General features: G+C 35.3%; 1 protein-coding gene across 1 annotated transcript in view; it reads left to right on the forward strand.

Annotated features, from left to right (window-relative positions):
* ROBO1 (roundabout guidance receptor 1) overlaps window positions 1-17,626 on the forward strand; it is a 946,213-nt gene that overhangs the window by 808,338 nt on the left and 120,249 nt on the right. The window lies entirely within an intron of this gene.

Genomic DNA, 17,626 nt, shown 5'->3' on the forward strand with positions numbered 1-17,626 from the left:
TTTGACATCGTTTCTGAAAAATCATATCTCATTCTGAATGATGGTTAATGATGGATTGATCTCATTCCAGAATAAAATAGTGTGACTAGATTACTGGATTTCAAATTTCTGCTGTGATGTGAGTAGAGAAGTATGTTGTCTGTAGTAAGTAATGATGCGTTTTCTTCTGACAGCAGCGATTCTATGAGGCTTCTTTGCTTTTTCTATCTTGTAAGGCATTAACTAAAGTACCTAAGTAAACCAACTCTCATTGATTCTATGATTGTACAACATTCCCCTTTTCTGTTTTCTTTGTTCTGCACATACTGCCTATCTATTGTGAATTTATGAGCCAAGATTTAATGTTTCCCAGGAGAATGTGTGTGTAAGGCTAAGGTCACTGCTAAAGTTGTAGAAGAACAAAATTATAACACAGACCACATAATCCTAATAAATGCTTGCAGTGTTTCTGAATAACCAGCTAGCAGATTAGCATGAAAATTAAATAGTGAGAAAACAAAAAAAGAGAGAAGGTTGTGGTGGACAGGGATTTAGAGACCTTGAAAGAAAATCAAGCATTTTTCCTGCTTTGATCCGAATTAGAATGAGTCTGTCAAATGATTAATTCTAGGAATTGGAGTGAGAAGGACCTAGCTGTACTTTTAGGAGATGCTGACAAGCCACATAGCAAAGTGAACTATATTTGGAAATATTGACTCGGGGAAATAGAGTTAAGGGAGCAGAGGAGTAGAGATTCTGGGACCAAATGCTTCTCCTGTTAGTGATAACGGATTCCTTTTAGACTTATGCACAATTAAGATAATATTTTCCCCTTTAAAAACTATTTTAAGTCGTTTGATGACCATTATCTGTAATTTACATTTTCCTACCCTAATAATTCAAACTCACTGAAACCATTATTATCCATCTCCTCCCTCATGTCTTTCCCGATTACCTATTTGTGTTTAATACAAATTAATGATAAAATTCTCAGCATTGGAGATGCAGCATTAAACAAAAATCAGTGAATGCCCTTCTGGAGTTTATATTCTGTGGTTAATTATGCAGATAAAACCAAAATAGATAGTATAACATATAGTATATTAGACTATAATAAGTCCTATAAAAAGTAATGAAGTGATAGATTAATTAAGATTGGGGTAGAATTCCAATTTTAAATAGAAATGACCAGAAATGCTCCCCATAAAGCTGTGAAAAAATTAAGGGAAGGAACTAGATAGGTATCTGGATAAAGAGTGTTCAAACAAAATAGTAAGTTCAAAGACCCTAAGGCAGGGTGTACCTCTACCATTCAAAAAAAAACAGGCAGAATGGTCAGTGTGGATGGAGCCGAGTAGCAGAGTGAGCTGGGGGAGATTTGTCGGAGATAGCATCGGGGGTGACAGCTAGCCAGACGGTATTCAGCCACAAGAAAGAACAAAATAAAGCCATCTGGAGCAACGTGGATGGACCTAGAGACTGTCATACTGAGTGAAGTGAGTCAGACAGAGAAGGACAAATATCGTATGACACCGCTTACATGTGGAATCTAAAAGAATGGTACAAGTGAACTTATTTACAAAACAGAAATAGAGTCACAGATGTAGAAAACAATCTTATGGTTACCGGGGGGGAAAGGTGGGGAGGGAGAAATTGGGAGATTGGGATTGACATATACACACTACTATATATAAAACAGATAACTAATAAGGACCTACTGTACAGCACAGGGAACTCTACTCAATACTCTGTAATGACCTATATGGGAAAAGAGTCTAAAAAAGAGTGGATATGTGTAAATGTATAACTGATTCACTGTGCTGTACAGAAGAAACTAACACAACATTGTAAATCAACTGTACTCCAATAAAATTTTTTTTAAAAACCCAAAACTAGCCAGACTGTCTAGGACCTAGTAGACATTGTAAATAGTTTGGCTTTTCCTCGAAGCAAGGTGTAAAGCATCAGAGTTTTCTCAGCAGAATCCTCCATGCTCTGCAGTACACAGTGAAGGGCGATAATAGCTGACGTGGAGAGCACAGTGGGAGTTTTTGCAGTAATCCAGGCAAAGGGGAAACGGTGGTTTGGACCACTCTCTTAGGAGGTAGTTTGAAGAGGAGAGGTTATATTCTGGATCTGCTGTGAAGCAATTGCCGACAGAATTTGCTAAGAGATTGGATGTGGCTTGTGAGAAAAAGAGAAGGATTACCTTAATCCATTGGTCTGAGCAACTGAAAAGGTCGAGATGCCATTAATTGTAAAAAGGGAAGATTTGGGATGGGAAGTATCAGGAACTCAGTTTTAGACACTGTAATTTTGAAATTCTTATTAGATATCCAAGTATAAGTGTCAAATAGGCAGTTGGAAACATGAGTCAGAAATTCAGAGTTGAGGTTGAGGCTGGAGAAAAATTTGAGTTGTGGTAGACATAACAAGTACTCATTACCATACAGTCCTCCCTTCCTTCTGGGCAGATGAAACACTTCCCAGCTTCCTTGCCACGGGGAAATTTCGCTGGTTCAGCTTCATGAGCTATGAGTGAAAATTAAAGACGTTAAATACTAGTGGGTGAGCTTCCAGCGCTCTCTCTCTTTATCAGGTGGCAACCAAGGAGGACACACGTTCCAGGACACCCAAAGAGCCTGGGTCCCTGAGTTAGGTGTAGTAGAACTTTCCACCCCATACCTCTGTCTTCCCATGGTGGACATGTAGAATGAATGAGAAATTTTTGTTGTATTAAATCATAGAGAATTTCCTAGCCCAGACTAATGTAGCCTATCTTAATGAATATGGGAGTCATCAGCATGTACATATTATTTAAAAACAGGAGGCTGAAATCACCAAGGGAGTGATTATACATAGAAAGGAAGAGAGATCCAGTCTTTAGCTCTCGCGGGAAAAGAGGCAAAAGAGCAGTGGAGACTGAAAGGGAGCAGTCAGAAAGAAAGGAGGAAAACTAGAAGGGCAGCCAACTGAAGATGGTGCTTTAAGGACGTGGCAATGACTGAATCAGTTGCAGCCAGTAGATCAAGTAATGTAAGGATTGAGAATTGACCATTGGAATTGACAACTTGGTCAGTCATTAATGACCTTGACAAGAGCAGTTTCAGGGAGTGGGGTTAAAACTCACTGAACTGGTACAAGAGAAATTGGAAAGATTGAAATCAGACACGTTAGAATTGTATAGACAATTCTTTCTATATTTTATCTAACACAACAGTTAAAAGATAAAGGTGTTGTGGTCTCACATTTTGAAAAGTCTTAGTTAATCTTAAAGGTTTTGTCTTGTGTGTATGCACATGCATGTGTGCATTTTTTGTGATATTAATAGTTTGAAACTGCTGTGGTAAATTTGATTTTTTAAAAATTCTTGGAACTTCCTGTTATATCATATACTGAATTAGAAGAAATGTTATGGTTTATGCCAAAGTGCTTAATTTATTATAGGATTTTCATTTACATTTTGCTGTCTAGAAGATGTTACGCTGTAAATAAAGGGCACCAATGCCCCCCCCCCCCCATTAGCAGCTTATAGTCAATGTAAGAACCAACTGCTCTCAGGAATCAAACAATTTAAAGTTGCAATAACCTATGACTATGAAACGATGCCAAGATGTTAATGTATAAATAATTTAAAAATCATTTAAATGCTGTCAAAATGATGTTCCATGATAGTGTTCCTTATGCCAGGAAGTTATAATGTCTGAAAATTTTACTGTTTCTAAGACCATCTGTGTGTTTTGTGTAAATTATGACTGTTAAACTGATAAAACACTGGAGGTAAAACACATCTATACATGCAGGGAAATGAATAGATTAAAAATCAGCAGTTTGGATGCAAAATTACTGCTCTTATTTAAATCATAATTGTTTTTGTTGGATTTCTTCCTTTAGGCAAAACTAAAATTGAGTAATTAAAACAAAAACTTAAAACAGAAACAGAATGCCTGATGTTATTTCTAATTTTTTTTTTCAAAAATTCAAAGTAAATTCTTAAGAGAAGTTGGTTATTAGATATTTTATGTGATTCTTCTTTCCTGAGCTTTGTTTTTGAATGACTGTTTTCTATTGTTAAAGTACTTTGCCAAATGTGTTGAGTACGGACAAACAAGAGATTAAAGCACATAATATCTTTATGAAAGACAAGTGAAGATTGCATGGTTATTGCTACAGTTTTGGTTATAGGAATTTCTAGAGTTCTTTGATGTGGTGGCTTTCTTTGTTGAAAATGTAAAGTACAACTCTCCCAGCTGTGAGAACAAAGCCACACCCTACAAAAAAGGAAAATATGTAATTGAATTGTAGCTGCACCTGTATGTTTTTGATGTTCTTAAGTCACTTCTTTTTACACTGACCTGTATTCTAAGCCAAATTTTAGATCTATGATGATTATAATGCAGGAAAATATAAAAAGCATTTTCTTATTTTCCTGCCTGAGAGGGGAATCTTTTAGAACTTTTTTGGCATGTATTTCTTAGAATAATTTGAAGGAGGCCTTAGATGATGTTTGTCTCTAGTGTTCGTTCTTTTTTTTCTAAACCTTAGTGTATTTAACATGAGAATATAAGTAGTTTAACTGGCAGGCTGGATTAAGTAGGTTTACTTCATATGTCTGAGACATAGTCATAACCATTATTATTAATAAATGAATTTTTGTCATAGCGATGAATCAGAGGACCAAAGACTTCTTTTTGATGTAGAATAACATTTCGATGTACTTTATAAAAAATGATATGTAGAGTTTATTTCATTACATTTTGGAAATATTGTACTTAAAGTCAAGATTATTTTGTATGAGTGAAAAACTGAGAATGTTAAGGTTGGAGAAAACAACTAATACCAAATACTGAGAAAAAAATTTGTGTTCAGTTAAAAAACTAAAATTGCCCTTGAATTAAAGAAAAAGATAAATACAGTTGAAAGTACATATCGCAAATAATTTCCTAGATTACAGAAGATCTGAAGTATGTATAAAGATTGTCAGTCACAGAATTATGTTGAATAAAAGCTGACAACTAGACCCAAAAATGCCCAAGAAAAATTTTAGCATGATTTTGGGTTTTTGGATGGAGTCAATCATCATTGATAAAGAGAGAAGAGAAATTTACTAATGTCAAAACATTGTGAAATGGTATTAAGCTTATTAAAAAATTTGCCATTTATTTTATATTTGTAGACCTGGGTAGTTTTAATATTGTTACCTTGGCGAAAAGTTAAGTGTGTTAAAAATCAGGCTAGTTTTGGGGGGTCACACAACTGCAGAATGTCTGAGGCATCAGTTTCCCACATCTTTTTTTTTTTTTTTTTTTTTTTTTTTTTTTTGCGGTACGCAGGCCTCTCACTGCCGCGGCCCCTCCCGCTGCGGAGCACAGGCTCCGGACGCGCAGGCCCAGTGGCCATGGCTCACGGGCCCAGCCGCTTCACTGCACGCGGGATCCTCCCGGACCGGGGCACAAACCCACGTCCCCTGCATCGGCAGGTGGACTCTCAACCACCGCACCACCAGGGAAGCCCCCCCCACCCCCCGCCATATCTTTTGTATTGGCCCTCTACAAAAAGAAAATGCTCCTGGTGGTAGCTACAGGAATTGCAGGCATAAAGACAGAAGGAAATAGCCCATCTCTCACGGAAGATTTAAATAACACTTACTTAATTCATTTATAAGCATAAAAACAAATGTATTCATAAGTTACATGTATTAGGGTATCCAATAGTACCTAGGTGGTACTAATGAGACAAGATCAACTATATGGTTTACTTTAACATATGATAAATTTGTATAGCAAATTGATACCATTATTTTAACAAAAGAAAACGATAGTTATATGTATTTGTATATGAGATTTGATGATTTATGACTGGGAATTAAATCTTTGGACTTGGATTGATAAATTAATATTTATAGGAATAATAGTAAATCCTCAGTACATGGAACATAGTAAATATGCAATAAATATTTATGTTACAGCTCTTCCGGAATGTTACAGCTCTTGTGCTTAAGTCTATCATGAAAACAAACTGAAAAAACACCACTCTATTTTTTTCAATCTGAAGTTTTTCAAACAAATGTGTCGAGTTTTAGAATTGGTTATTGTAGGGACACCAACAATTTACTACTCTACCATAGTAATAACAATAGCTATTGTGTATTGAGCACCTGTCATGTACCAGAAACTTAATATTATCTCATTTAATCCCCTTTAAAACTCAATGAATAAGCTATTTTCTTTCCATTATGGCACACTTATACCTGTCAATTCAGTCTTATGGATAAGAGGAGGAGGAGGAGGATATTGATATTAAACCCTTAATGTAGCACTTACTATGTGCCAGGTCCTATTCTAAACACTTTATATATATTGACCCATTTTATCCTGACCCTGTCACACAGATACTAAAATTTCACTAGTGCAGTGGTTAACTCCAGTTGACTGCGGGGACACCTGCCTTTTGTTTTACTGACAACATTTTCTATAGGTCCTATAGATTTTGCTACATATATTAAAGACTCTGATTTGCTATCAATGCAAATTTCAACTCAGAATGGCCATAACTCTTAGTTTCCGTTGTGAAATATTGCCTTTGAGTTTGTAAGGGTCTGGAGAGATTAGTTCACACAGTGGAGGTTATAGTGGTTTTGAAACTAAGCTTGGTACATTTGAGAATTAGTCCATATTATGTCCAGTAATAAAAACTGTAACATAACAAAGATCTATAAAATTTGAAGTTTGTTAGTTTCACAAACTATGGCACAGAAATGGTCAAGTTCGACCAAAGGTTATAGCTCAGATAAACTAAAATTATTTATTCTGGACACTAGAGGTCTTACCTCAAAAGATTTTAGGAGATTATCTAAAGAGGATGATAAATGACTGTTTGCCATTTGGCATTTAGGGAAAGAAGGACTTATATTAAAAGGGAATGAGTCAGAGAATGATTTAACTGACTGTACTTTATAGTTAATTGTCCAAATTGTGTATTAGCTAGGTTATAATACCATCAGCTGTACACACGTCAAAAGTTATTGCTGAAAAATTAAGCAATTATGACACATTACATAAATAAATGGATAATTAAGTCAAAGAAAATATTGATGTAGTAGCTTCACAATTTCATATAAATACAATAAAATATTGTAAAAACTAATATAGTAACAGTACAATGTAAATGGTAAGATCTGCCTGGACTCAATTCTGAAATTCCAGAGTAAGTTTCTTCAAAATAACCTTTCACCGTCATTTATCCTGAATTATTTCATTTTAGTATTTAAAAGAAGAGCTTAAAAGACATTCTTTTCATGTTCGAAACTCAGCTTTTAAAAAAATTTTTATTTTTATTTTTGGCTGTGTTGGGTCTTCGTTGCTGCGTACGGGCTTTCTCTAGTTGCAGTGAGCGGGGGCTACTCTTCGTTGTGGTGCATGGGCTTCTCATTGCGGTGGCTTCTCTTGTTGTGGAGCATGGGCTCTAGGTGCATGGGCTTCAGTTGTTGTGGCGTGCGGGCTCTAGAGCGTAGGCTCAGTAGTTGTGGCGCACGGGCTTAGTTGCTCCATGGTATGTGGGATTTTCCTGGACCAGGGCTTGAACCCGTGTCCCCTGCATTGGCAGGTGGATCCTTAACCACTGTGCCACAGGGAAGCCCTAAATTCTTAGCTTCTAAGCTAAAATTTAGAGATGAACAATGCATGCTTTTCCCATCTTTTTTGTATGTGGCTTTGTGACATAAACATTTTTGAATGACTTGTATTATTCTTTGAGATAAGCTGTGTCTTGAATTTTTAATTTTTTTCCTACCTGTCTTCAAAGCAGCATGCTACAAAATGTTTTATATGTCTCATAGATTTTCTTGTTACTTAATAGAAAAAATAATTTAGATTACAAAGAAATACTTTCATTATAAGTTATTTATTTCTATCAAATCCATAGTCCAGAAACCATTTTATTGTCAATTTCATCTACTTATCAAATAACCATATTGAGACTTTATTCATTCTTCTTTGAAAATGTGGAAAAAATTTCACAGCATCTATGTGTTTTAACACGATGAGCAAAGGTTAATTTAGTAGCCTTTTCTTAAGGTTTTTACTTAGATGGGATGACCAACCATCCTGGTTTGCAGGGAACTGTCCTGGTGTTAGCACTGAAAATCCCTAGTCCCAGAAGAATAACCCTCGGTTCTGGGAAAACTGAGACAGTTGGTCACCCTAAGCCTAGATGGTTTAAATGAATTGATTTATATATGAATGAGAAATCTCATTCATACAAGGTAAATAAAATGTAGTTTAAATAGAAGAGTTGTATCTATGTCATTTCTTTCATAAGCAAGTTAAAGACGTGAAAATCATTAGTGAAGTTAGGAGAAAAATTCAGTTATACATAAAAAATGATTTAACACCTCCCATTCCTCATGCTAAGGGGTACAACTGTTAGAATGCAATATGTCATCAGTTCTTTTTCAAGTCCTTTTCTGCTTCCTGTGTGTCTTTGTAGGCTTCTTTGATTTCCCTTGTTGGTGTGATATTTTGGTAAAAAGCAGCTGACTCACATCCCATCCAAATCCCCAGTGTCCTCCAGATCCTTCATAAATTTGGCATTCAGCCCTCTCCTTGCCAATTACTTCCTTTCCCCCCAATTCCCACATGTCTCCTTCCTAAGCCATCTGCTTCTCCTCCCTTCCTTCGATTAGTGCTTTCCTCTGGTCTTCCAACTTCTTTCATTGTTCAATGTCCGTTGCTTCCTTTTCCCCTCTGCTCCCCTACAGGAAATCAACATGCTTAATGCAGCTGATGTCACAGAGCCCCTTTTCCCTGAGAAGTTAAATTTGTGTTCCTGAAAAATAAATCTGTAGTTCTGTTGTGTGAAGGTCAAAGGAAACTGGTGTATTGAACCAGAATTTTTTTCTGCCCATCTTACATAAAGAGTCATGCACATTATATATCATCTTTTTTAAAGAATAAAAATTTTATTCATGATGTTTTAAAGAATAAAAACTCTTTTTAAAGAATAAAAATTTTATTCATGATTTAAATATAAGTTAATATGAATCTATAATATGAATCATGAGACTGAAGAAATGAGTTAAAAAGTAAATTTATATCCTATTATACTTAATTTTCAAATTTAGTCATTGAAATACAGTACTAGTAAAATTAAAGTTTCATATATTATAAGACAATGTTTTAAAACCTATATGCATGATTTTATGGACATTTGATCTCTATATATTTCATCATATCCATCTGTGAAATTAATTGTCTAATGATACCTATATTGGTTTACAGTGTCCTTGTGGGAATCCAGTGAGGAAATACATGTTACATGTCGTTTTAACTGGTGACACACTCTGTACGTATTAGTAATCAGTATTCTGGTGATTATTGTTGTACCTGCCTGAACTCTGGATAAAGTTAGCAATCAATAACTTGATGGAAAAGGAAAATCAGGAACTGTTTATGCCACAGCAATTTCAACTTCTCTGAATTAACAAGAAGACCATATATGTATATGAAAACAGACCCAGCATTTGTCTCACCTAAATTTCTATTTATACTGATTTACAACTGTGAGAAAATCAATTTCTACAGAATCACCATGAGTATTTAGTGCAGGTGAATATTATGAGTAAGTAAAGTTTTCAGACTAATATTGATATTAAGAAACTAATTTAAAATCCTATATTCACCCCTACTGTGAAATGCAATAATCAACTGGGGGTTCCTCAAGAGAATTAAACCCTAATGCCCTAAGGCATCCACTCTGTGTAATAAATTGACTTTTCTCCCGTGCATCTAGAACAGTCCTAGTTATGTACAATTCTCGGGGGAATTGAGAAATGCTGTGATTCAGATGAGGTTCACTGGTTGAGAAAGGCTGGTTTATCTTCCTAAGGAACATCCTGAACCTTTTCAGAAACTTGTAATTCTATTTAAATAATTAAACACACACTCATCCTGTTTGGACGCTGAAACTAGAAAAGAGAAAGCCAAGCATCTCAGGCCTACCTGTGAAGCCCAAGTACTCTTTTGAAAGGATTTTAATAAACTAAGGCCTTCTCAGTTCTAGCACACAAATTAGTTTAGATGACAATATAGTTATAAATATAATTCCAGTGAGTATTTATTTGATTATTGCTCTCTAGATTTTCATTATTTGTGTGTTAGACGTGCATTTAAAAGCTTGGATACTAAGAGTTTGTGGTACCGAATTATGAAAGTCTTTGCGTATCCAATTCCCTCTGCCTAGAATGTTTTGAAACCTACACCGTCTTTGTCTAGCTCACTCATTTTCAAGTTCCAACTTAAAGGCAAGTTCTTCAGAGGAGCCTTCTGCAAAACCCTACTCTGCACTTCTACAGTAGATTTGACTTCCTATTATCTGTTCCTTTTCCTTTTGCTAAATATTTCTCTTTTAATCTATTGCAAATCATTACTTATATATTACTCATTGAATATACATGACACATAAAGGCCAGCCGTATTCCCTCTGTCTTGTGGTTGGAGCTCAATACATATTTCTTGAGCAAATATTAAATGAATGAAATATAAATCATAATAATGTCTTCTAGTATACTCAGAACTGAAAAGTTGCTAATATGAACATACTTGATTCTATTTCCATATGCACTTATATATTTACTTTCTTATTCCCTTATAAATTGGAAAGGAGGTATCATCCATACCATTTAGTTTTTTCTAAAGCACATTTTTTTCACTGCCTTATCAGCAAGAGAAGGAAGAGATATTATACAGGTTAATTATGTGAGTAAATATATTTCTGTAAGTGTGACTTACAGATACTTACAGAATCTTAGAGATGGAGCTGAGGAGAGATGGTAAATAGGCAAGTCCCTTCATTTTTAAGAAAGAACGGGAAGCCAGGGGAGTAGATTTGCCCTGAGTCACTTAATGGATCTGTATCGTGAGTCAGGAATAAGAGCCAGACCTCTCAATGCCTGTTCTGATTTTCCCATGACGAACTAGACCTGATCACCCCTTCTCAAACAACACTTAAATTTAAGATATTTCCTAACAAAAAATCCACAGGTAAAGTGTTTTACTGGACTCATTTCATACAATTTTGCTACTTGTTTTGGTCCTAAATTCAGTATTTCTTATCTTAGTACTAGTTATAGAAAGTATTATTTTGGGCTTCCCTGGTGGCACAGTGGTTAAGAATCCTTCTGCCAGTGCAGGGGACATGGGTTTGAGCCCTGGTCCGGGAAGATCCCACATGCCACGGAGCAACTAATCCTGTGCTCCACAACTACTGAGCCTGCGCTCCAGAGCCCGCGTGCTGCAACTGCTGAGCGCACGTGCCTAGAGCCCGTGCTCTGCAGTAAGAGAAGCCACTGCAATGAGAAGCCCAGGCACCGCAATGAAGAGTAGCCCCTGCTTGCCACAAGTAGAGAAAAGCCTGCACTCAGCAACGAAGACCCAATGCAGCCAAGAATAAATAAATGAATAAATAAAGAAAAATAAAGAAAAAAAGAAAGTATTATTTTCTATATTTTCCCTTATTATTTTCAGTTATTTATCCACTGGGTACAAACATGGCCTTGTGTCATGTTGATTAATAATTCTGTATGCATTTTTGCTTTATCAGTTATGTTTTTAAGAACATATCTAAATTCATCTTAAGTGATTGATTATCTGAGATTGCCTCAGGATTTCATCCAATAAATAAAAATAAATTACAGCAATTTAAATACTAAGTTAAGGTTAACTTATGGCCATCTTGGGAAAGTCTGAAGCTCCTTTTTTGAAACTGCATTAATAACTAGACCTTGGTCACATCCTTTAATTGTTGAAAATACTAAGCTAATAATACCTTCCCTATTTATTAGGCTCATAATGAGAATCAAACCAGAGCAGTGAGAGTGTTTTGAAGACTCACAATAACTGCCTTATTGTAAGGTGTTATTTTAAGTAGTGCTGTCATGATTTTCAGTTAATGTTCATTCTGCATTGATATTAATAACTTGGAGAGGTAAGAGACCAGAGATTTTTAAGTTCAGAATGAAAAAGAACCCTTTTGTATTATTTAGTGGACAAAACAAAGCAAACAAACAAAAAACGCTGATAAAAATGGTATATCCTGTTTCAATCAGTTTTTTTTTAAGTGTACAAATATATGAGTCTCCTTCTGGATGCCATATACTTTTAGGGGCCTCTGTAATTTATAGTCTGCGTGCCCATTTTTGTCTGGGTCCCTTGAGACACCTAGTTGTAATTCCTAATAAAATCCTTGTAAGTCCATATAAAATGACTCAAGTACCGCAGAGAGGGTGCAAGTACGGTTGGATGCAGAGATAAAGTAGAAGAGGCTAAAGAGTGCCAGATAAAATATTGTCTAGTTTAACGAATAATCTTTCGTGACTTCAGGAAACAATATACTATAATTCAACTTTGAATTTTCCTGTAAGAAGTGTAATGAACTTCCATATGAGTAAAAGTCCTAACATATGTGAAAAATCAGAATACTCTTGAACAGTTTGGTATTGTACAATGTAGATTTTTTTAATCCAGCTTTATGTTAATGTTGACTGTCAGTACTCTTTTAAATCTCTCAAGATGATTCTGGCCTTCTGAATTTTTTTTCCAAATATGTTTCCTCCAAAACAGTTTTGAATATTCTCCCAAAATCTAGTCCCACCCAAATGTTAGTTTCAGGAGTGCCTGGCAGATCTGCCTAAGCCACCTTCGGTATGGAATTCTGCCAACTCCTGAATTTTACTGGGCCAAAACCTGCTGTGGATGTATACTGCTGTTCAGCATCCATGATCCTTCAGTCAGAGGAGATCTTCCAGAAAGCAAAAAGTGTCTCAGAAATTAGAGTAAACAGCTAAGAAAGAGTTATAGCTCATAATTCAAGGTAATTATCAATACAGTATACTACCAGAAGTATTATAACTCTACAGAATGAACACACATGGTCAGAGACAGAGCTCATAATAGGAATTGCTGATTAACTTAGATAGCTGACTTACAAATGTTGTTGTCCCGTTTGTTTTTTCCTTATAATGCAGGCTCACTAAAGCAGCTGGGTTTCTTCACTTTCCAAGCACTTTGATATATTTGATCAGGCCATTACATTTTTCCAAATAGCCAAGGACTAGTGGAATTTTACTACTGTCTGGGAGCACTTTGTTTAATTATAGGTTAAAGTAGTTTGCCAAATTAAAGGTACAATCTTCTGTGGTTTCAACGATGGTGTTCCAACCAGTTTATTTTATTTTCAATGTTCTATTAATCACAGGTGAAATGTTTCTCTAAAGATACAGTTTTAAAATTTATTTAAAACCTTGCTTATAAATCTTGCCTATAATTTGGAAAATATTTATATCATATCAGAGTACTGTTTCATAAATTCTGTTTTTAAAAAGTTGACTTTTCTAGATGCTTGTGATTTTGGTGTTTGCCCATGATGGCCCAGACATAATTTTATTTTTCTGTTTACCACAGGAAGAATGAATTGTAATCTTTAAAAGCAAAGTACTAGATTCAAAAGTGCATTTGATTGTACAGCATTCTTTCCTTAAAACATAGTTAAAAATGCAGAAATCAAAGAAATTATTTTAAGCCTTTAAACTTAAAATTATTTTTAATCTGAGCAAAGGGGTTGGGCTTTCCTTTTCATAGTTTACAATTGGCTAAAATTGGTTTTATCTATTTCTCCATCTTGTTCATATTGTCACTTTTAAAGAAGCTCTCTCCAAAAATAATCCCAAATCTTATGCTGAGGCTGATGTCTTCTCTAATCTAATGCTGACTCTGCATTTCTTTTGTCTAAAGGTGAGTTGTTTTAAAAGTACTAATACTCTGTTGGTAATATCTGACCACTTCAATTTTTATCTCCTTAAGCCCCCAAAATTTGATAATATGATAAATCATACACTTGTAAAATAATGCGGTGTGCATTAACAAAATTACTAACAGATGGCACAGGTTTTCTCTCCTTAAATCTTACATATCTAGGTGATCACGAAGCTTTAAAGGCTGATCACACTAGGAGAAGGCTCATGTCTAAGTCACCTTTAAGAGCGTCATCTTGTATGGGAAAATTTCAAAAGCAGGTGAACTCAATCTGTATAATACTGGTTGAAAATAATGGAACTCTGTCTCCTTGAGTGGATAAAGTATAATTTACTAAGGAATCCATTATTTCTTTGCCTTTTAACATTCATGGTGTCACTCTTCTCTCTCCTAGACACATCACATCACCATATTGCTACATACATCATGCTTATAAAAGATCATGTCAGATTTTCTCATCTTTATTAGGAAACCTTATAAATATTCTGTTCAAATTTTAAATATACCATAGTAATAAGTACATATTTATATGGGGAAAGAAGAGCTATTCCTCTGTATAGGAACTAACGTTAAGATATTTACCTAACTAGATTTCGCCTGCAAAGAGCACATGCATATGTGGAATGTAAACATGCACATCTTTTCCACTGGCAGCTAGATGGATTAATGGCAATTAGATTGGCTATCCCAGTCACTCAGGTTTAAACATGGAGTGTAATAGATGGAAGGCCATCAATCTAATGGACTCAGGGAGGTCCACCAATAGCACCTATTTCTTCGCCAAGCTGTTGGTTCTCGCAATCTATACAAGACATTGCCAATTTGCAGTTTGTGGCATGAGAAGCACAGAAAACACGAGCTCTTGTTTTCTGTCCAAAAGAAAGTGCACTATGTAAACTTTACTTTGGATTTATGTAGAATGAACTCCAATCACTTACTAAATTATCTGGAGCAAGTTTCTGATATTTTCTGAGCATTAGTTTTCTCATCCCCAAATAGAAAAATATACCTCACCTGTGAGACTGTTGTAAAAATGAAAGATGATGCATGCAGCAATGTCATATACACAGCACATGTTGCCGCGTCATGGTTCTCATTAATCACAAAAGTAATGGTATTCCAGATTGTTGTTTAAATACAGTAGTACATTTACGAAATTTACCACAGGTTCACTGATGTATTTTTCATGTGTTTGTGGAAAAAACTGCCAAAAGCATTTTACACTTAGGACGTAATTTTTTTCAGGTTTTTCCAGTTGTTAAGTCATTTAAAACTCCTACTGAAACATTAGAAAATTTAAATGTATTTATTACTTTTGTATGAAGTCATCAGAATTTGAATTTGTCTTCCACAAGACAGTAGAAAAGAGTGTACTTCTTACATAAATTCTAAAATATCAAGCCTTTTTATGAAGAGATGATGACTGAAATCAAAGAATTCCATGTATCCTACATCTCAGATCTTGAAAAATCTGATAGTGGACTTTCTAGGTGGGTATTGAGCAAGATTCTAGAGATACAACAAACTCCTTGCCATTGCAGAACTTATATTTTATATAGAAGAGAAGCAAGAAGCATAAGATCAAGTTTTTTATTTGTTTGTTTTTGTTTTTGTTTCGCATTGACTTTATCTTGCGCCTTCATTTTCCCACTGACATATCACTAACACCAAAACCTTTCCCTCTACTCACTCCTGAAACCTCCTATTTAGGTTTGTATGGAAGCAACCTAGGATTCACAAAATTCTGAATTTCAAATCAAAGTTCAAATATTACAACTCATAGCCTTAGGGTTAGGAGCAATCCAAAACACTGAGACCCTTAACAGCATTAATACTTTTTGCACTACATTTTCTGTTCAGTATGTTTTTGTCTTGACTGAGGAATCAAACCATTTATGGCTGAGAAGCATTGTCACAAACAAGTATCATTCCAAATGGTGTCTGAAATACTCTTCAGATAGACATTTTCTTTTTTGTTTTCACAGATAACTATAGAACTATAAGGGGCAGGATGCATTTATTTTGATTTATTTGTCCACAAGTTAACCATTAGTTCTCAGGAAATAGAAGTACATGTGGATAATTCTGAAGGTTAATGTAACCCACCAAAAAGAGTTCATTTAAGCCCTAGCTCAAACCTTTCTTCCCAAGATTTCATTCTCTTCCTTACATGTGTAAATTAGCCTACTTGTTTTCTCTTAGGTAGTTTGTAGATATATATTCATTTGTTTTACCATGTGCAGTGGTGGAGGAGAGGGGGTTATCGTCTTTTATCTTATCATCTGTCCCTTATGAAATGAGGCACACATTTGCCAAGTAAGAGAGCTAGGTTCCAGCAGTCTTGTGATCAATAAAAGAGAGTGAAGCAACTGGCCATATGGATATTGAATCTCTGACCGACACTGTCTGATGAGCCTTGACTCTGATTAATCAATTAAGCCTGTCACTTGCAAGTCTCTTCTTGTTCTCCTTTGACTCTTTAAATTAAAATACCACAGAATGGGAATGAGTGTTTATTTCAATTTGTAGCTACTTTAGGAATCTTCATACTTGTATAGAATCTTAATAAACAGTATTAAATGCTTTTATTGCTTTTTCATTTTTGCAAGTTACAAATATGTTTCCATAAAGCAATTCTCCTTAGTTAATTTCTGTACTTCATTTCCAGAAAGTCATCCTGCATTTCTAAATCCAAGAATCCCTTATATACTCAACCTTGGTTTGACTTTGTCTGCCATGGTTATATGTCTTCTTCACAATATAAGTGAATTTAAATTTCAAGAGTAACAAAATATGTCTCTGGAAAAGGCATTATCTGAGCAATGCGTTTGGTGGTGAGGGAAATTCTCACACTGGATCAAAATTGGAGAAAAGAACTGAGCATAAGAACCCATGGTGAAGAAAAAAGATTTACTATTTGAAAAGTATTTTCAGCTGGTCCGCTTGTAACTCAAAAGAGCCAAGTGTTTGAAAATGAGCTTTTCTCCCCTCAAATATGATGAGCATTTGTCAACTTTATTTCTAGAGTATAGTCATAATTCCTTCATAGATTTTTATTTCAGGCTGTCCTAACAGTGACTGTATGTAAATTCAGAATTATAGCCAGATGGTTGGAAGAGGTGATAAAAAGCAATCCTGGTTTCGTAGGAAAGTGAAAATTGCCCATAAGACTTTGTTTTTACCTTTAAAACAGCAGGACATTGTTTCATGAGACCTGTGAAGGAACCAATACATTAACTTTAATGGCTAGGAACTAAATTAATTTCTCATATGTGTGCAGAATACTACCATGAAATACGTAGAATTTTCAGAGGTAAAGATCAATCGACTTACTTACTTTGGGGGGATAGCTAGCAAAGGCTATTTTCTTCCCAAACCACTCTTTATATTGCCTCCTTTTTATAGGATTCACTTTGGGGTTCTGATCTTAATGACTTGGGAACCAGATACCTGGGGAATTAGCTAAAAGCCCTCACTGTTTCATCTGCTCTCCATTTCACCAGCATTCGGCAGTTGTCTGCCCCTGGTTTAGAATACGATAAATTAGAGATGGCTTTCCCGGTTGACTGGTTCAAGAAAATGGGTGCTCAAGAGAAAATGCCAAACCCCAGTCTTCATATTGACTTTGAGCCATGCTTAAGCAAGCAAAATCGGTGTCTTTTAAGGAGACTGGGTTTCTCTTTTCTATTATTCCTTGTTAAAATTAGGATTCATGGCAAGATCCTCTGGTGATATAAACTAGATAGATAGAAAGGTAACAATTTATACCTTCACAAAGAAAATCATCCTCTCCCTTTAACTAACTATGCCTCTCTGCAGGGTGGCTCCCACTTGCCTGC

The sequence above is a fragment of the Phocoena phocoena genome, chromosome 4 (assembly GCF_963924675.1).
Source record: "Phocoena phocoena chromosome 4, mPhoPho1.1, whole genome shotgun sequence".
NCBI classification, from domain to species: domain Eukaryota; kingdom Metazoa; phylum Chordata; class Mammalia; order Artiodactyla; family Phocoenidae; genus Phocoena; species Phocoena phocoena.